Genomic DNA, 5126 nt, shown 5'->3' with positions numbered 1-5126 from the left:
CAACAAAGGAAATACTCTGGTCATTTTCTAGTAAGATATTAAGGGAGAGAAACAAAGCTGAGCTAAATGAAACCTGTGACAGTGCAATGTGATTGTTTCCATTATTGAACTTCTTTCTTCCACCAATGAACAGGCTGCCATCTCTGCTTCTGGATGCTCATCTTTTGGGCAGTACTCAGCTGCTGGTTGGAGCCCAGATGTGGACACTTGCATGAGCCCTGACCGGCATCTCTTTCACAGCTCCAGATGCTCTTGGAAGCTCTTGGGTAAGTATTGCTCACATACCCTTCCTGCTTGGCTGCTGTCCTGATGCTCTGAAGCATTGTCTGCTCACAAACCATCTTTCCCTTCCCTTAACTTCTGCCTGAAGCGTGTCTCTCTCTCTCTCTCTCTCTCTCTCTCTCTCTCTCTCTCAGCAATTAACTATTAGAGGAAACATTGTCAGTGTTATCCTTCCTTATTCCAATCTCTGATCCAGAGAAGTTTCATTTACCAATGTTATAAATAAGCACATTTTAGATTCTGATTTTTTATTTGTTTGTTTTGTACTGAAGTTTGAACTTAGGGCCTCCTGCTAGCTAGTTGGGTGCTCTACCACTTGAGCTAAACCCTAGCCCTAACTAAACAAATTTTAATTTTTTTAAATATCCATGCCTGTATTTAAAATATAAATTGCCTGTATTAGTTTTTTATTGCTGCTGCAACAGATTGCCACAAATTCATTATCTTACACTATAGAGTTCAGAAGTGCAAAATGGGTCTCACTGTGTTAGGATTAAGGTTTCAGGGACTTGTTTCTTCTGGCGGCTCAGGGGAGAATGTTCCTAACTGTTCCAGTGTTCAGAGGCTTCCAACCTGCCTCTGCTTGTGGCCATTTTCCGTCAGTAATGTCCCTCCAACCTCTGCTCCTGACCCCCATCTCCTTCTCTGACTCTGGCCCTCCTCCCATTTGAGGACCCTCAGAATGACATTGAATAAACACATTATCCAGCATAATCTCCCCATGTAACCATCCTTAATTGAATGACCTCTGAGAAGTCTCCTTCTCAACATGAGGTAGCATACTCCCAGGATCAAGAGATGTGGACATCTTTTTAAGGGCCATTGTATTTTCTACTATTCTACCTTTCTGCACAACTTCAAAGAAAATTGTTTTATAATATTTCTTCACTGGAATTCAGAATATACCAACTACCAAAAGTTAACAGAGACCTGGAATAGTGTTTTCCTGGTTTCTCAGCAGCAAGATGTGAACTCTGCTTGGATAACACCCTGTCAGTGCATTTTGTGGAGGGTGAGGTGGGGAAGGCAGGCTGGGGCTGCAGAGCCTGAGATGAGGAGAGGAGAGGACCTGGGGAAGTGAATCACACTCAAGGGCTCATGCAGAACAAGTCCAAGACATTGCGGCCAGTGGTCAAGGTTGGGATGAGGTAGCTGTGTGTGTGGAATTTCCTTTGAAGTGTGCAGTTTTCTCTCTCAAGTTATTTTGCACATACCTGGGCCTCTCTGAAATCTAGTCTCATCTTTATTTCCTGATCAAAAGTAATGCAAGATAAAAATAAAAAGCAATAGTGCATTGAGGACTGTAGAAGGAGATGAGTACCACTGGGGGTATGGAGAAAGACAGAGAGAGGCAGAGACCTTGAGTCAAGAACAGTAAAGCCTGCTTTCCTTTCCAAGACTCCTTCCTGGAGGTTTTGTGGTTCAGGATTTTAATTACCCAAGATCAATGTGAATTCTTTCCTATCTTTTGAACTAATGTAATGTCACCTCCAATCTGTAATAAACTATGTAGGTTTTTAGCAAGTGTTAAATTTATAAGTAAAATTGTATAATTAAGGATTATTAGAGAGCTCAATGGTCCAAATATTTTAGTAATTTCCTATGTTAATCCAGTAGAATAGCTTTGGTGAAATTGAGATGGACTTGATTACTGTGTACTTGTATACTTCTTTATACTTCTTTATGTATGCCGTATGTTAGAAGTGTAGCCTGTTGCCGATTATTTACACAGAAGCTGGTTGCAATTTATAGCATTCAATAGATCTGTATTTTAAAATCCATATACACCCATGCGCACACATATGCATACTCTATTGAGGATATAAGTACAAATAACTTCAGTTTCTGACAAAATGAGACCCAGCCTGCTGCAGATATAACCAATTGGCTAAAGATATGAGATCAAGCAACTGTTTTTCCAGCTGGCAAGGAACCATCATGATCAGCTCATATTTTCATAATGATCAGGAAGCCAGCCTCCAATTTTCCATGCACGCCAGCCAGAGGTCACAAGGACACACCTGTCACCAAACAAAGATGGGGATTAACCTTTGGGTGCACATGGTGGAAATCATGGGGCACTCAGGAAGAGGGTGTTAGGATGCACTTGGGATAGGGTCTGGCTTACAGTAGGTGATTTGGGGGAGACTTCAAGGAAGCATGGTTCTACTCTGAATGTGGTGCTGCTCTCAAGAAAGCAGGGTCAATTCTATAACCACCAACCTTAGAAACATTTATCTAGAAGGATAAATTGTAGTTGTAGTTGGTAAAGAAGCAGTTATTCATTTAATGTGATGAGGAGGGCATTAGATGGAATTTGTCATTCACAGTGTCATCAAAAGAGGAGCAGACAATGTATATACTATAGAATATACAGTGTACACTCAGATCACAAACAGCTCAAGAGTAGGCTAAATTAATCCATACTGATAGAATCACAGTAGGGCTACATCTGTGCAGGAGAGGTAGTAGTGATGGCATGGGAAGGAGCACAGAAGAACATCTTATGCTACTGGAAATGTTCTAGATATAGAAATGGAAAATGGGTGAAAGGCTGCAGATGTATTTAAAAATTTTAGAAGCTATACATTCAAGATTTGTGCACTGTTCCATATGAATTTCATATCTCAATACAAATTTTAATTTTTAAAAGTTAAATAGAATAACTAAATAAAATGAGTTAACATAGGTCCACCATGAATTTTAAAAATTAGAAAAAGTACTGTTGACACATTTTATAACTTCACTGCCAAAAGAACTTATATGACAACAAGGGTCATTCTTGGATAAAGAACAGCAATGTTAATACTTTCATAATATTTAGGGTATAAACCCATGAGCACATTTCATTTAATAACTTATGAGCTATAAGGATGACTGAAATAAGATGAAACTTTATAATTTAATTAGTATACAAAAATAAATGAAGTTAACTAAATTAAGCATAGTCCACACAATTGTATAAAATAGCATATCTCTTCTCCCAAGCCATCAAATAAAAAAACCAAACCACAGAAAGCAGAAGGAACATGTTAAAATGAAAAGTTCATGAACTATAAAAACATGAAAACTAAAGCAATTCAATTTTTCTTTATCAGAAAAATCTAAGAACTGGTTCCTAGAGAATATCAATAAAAGAGATAGTTAACTAGCTTGCTTAAACTTTAAAAAAGAGAAAAGAGGCCTTTCTCCGTTGGCACCGGCATGGCCATGGTGTTCACATTGGCGGCCTTCTGCTACATGCTGGCGCTGCTGCTCACTGCTGGGCTCATCTTCTTCACCATTTGGCACATTATAGCATTTGATAAGCTGAAGACTGATTACAAGAATTCTATAGACCAGTGTAATACCCTGAATCCTCTTGTACTTCTAGGGTACCTCATTCATGCTTTCTTCTGTGTCATGTTTCTTTGTGCAGCCGAATGGCTTACACTGGGCCTCAATATGCCCCTCTTGGCATAGCATATTTGGAGGTATATGAGTAGACCAATGATGAGTGGACAGGACTCTATAACCCTACTACCATCATGAACGCAGATATTTTAGCATACTGTCAGAAAGAAGGATGGTGAAAATTAGCTTTTTACCTTCTAGCGTTTTTTTACTACCTATATGGCATGATCTATGTTTTGGTGAGCCCTTAGAACAACACACAGAAGAACTGGTCCAGTTAAGTGCATGCAAAAAGCCACCAAGTAAAGGGGTTCTATCCAGCAAGATCCTATTTCCAAAAGTAGCCTATGGAATTTGATCTGTTTCTTTAAAAAATGACTCCTTATTTTTTAAGTGTTTCCACATTTTTTTTGCTTGTGGAAAGACTGTTTTCATATGTTATATTTGGATAAGGAATTTAAATGGAATTACATTTAAATTAATATAAAATGATTACCTCTGGTATTGACAGGTTTGAACTTGCACTCCTTAAGGAACAGTCATAATCCTCTGAATGACTGCATCAATTACTGACTGTCCTTAGTCCATTGGAAGCTTTTGTTTATAGGAACTTGTAGGTCTTATTTTGGTTTTATTGAAATGCCATCTAGTTATAAATTAGCTTTAGTTATCAGGTACTTCTGATGAACTGAAAATGTTTGTCTGACCTGTGGGAGACTTTATAGGTCTCCTCATTTATCATGTAGATGATTATATATGGATACATTTACAAAAATAAGCAAAGTGGGATTTTCCCCTTTGACTTGAATATTATCCCTATATATTGCATGAATGAGAAATTTTCCATATTTCCATTAGAGTAATATACTTGCTTTAATTCTTAAGCATAAGTGAACATGATATAAAAATATATACTGAGTTACTTGTGAAGAATGCATTTAAAGCTATTTTAAATGTGTTCTGATTTGTAAGACCTTACTTATTAAGAAATTGGTTATATTATGCTTACAGTTCTAATCTGCTGGTAAAGGTATTCTTAAGAGTTTGTAAGTACTTTAGATTTTCAAAACTGAGAGAGAATTGTATAACCATCCTGCTGTTCCTTTAGTGCAATACAATAAAACTCCAAAATTAAAAAAATAAAATAAAATAAAAATAAAAAAGAGAAAAGAAAATTGTGTTAAATTCACATTAAAAGTTTATATTAGCAAAGATAAAATAAATATAAAAGGTTATTGTCAATTAAAAAATGCTTTCAAGAATGTATTAATAAATATTTAATAAATATCATGTAAATGTAAGAAAATGTTTTGGTGTTAGAAATTAAAAAAATGAAGCCCCCTGTCAGCACCACTATTGAATATTTGTAACAGAGAAATAAGATAATTTATAAGTAACATAGAAATAAGAAAAGCATAAAAAAACTGCTGTTACCTGAGGATGAAGGAATT

At 36.6% G+C, this 5126-nt stretch overlaps 1 pseudogene; it reads left to right on the top strand.

The window, feature by feature from the left end:
• The first annotated feature begins 3492 nt into the window (after positions 1-3492).
• LOC109699703 (protein cornichon homolog 1 pseudogene) lies at positions 3493-4739 on the top strand (annotated as a pseudogene).
• The last annotated feature ends 387 nt before the right edge of the window (positions 4740-5126 follow it).

The sequence above is a fragment of the Castor canadensis genome, chromosome 4 (assembly GCF_047511655.1).
Source record: "Castor canadensis chromosome 4, mCasCan1.hap1v2, whole genome shotgun sequence".
In the NCBI taxonomy this organism is placed as follows: Eukaryota; Metazoa; Chordata; class Mammalia; order Rodentia; family Castoridae; genus Castor; species Castor canadensis.
The sequence above is the reverse complement of the archived record's forward strand: the minus strand, read 5'-3'. Positions and strand labels throughout refer to the sequence as shown.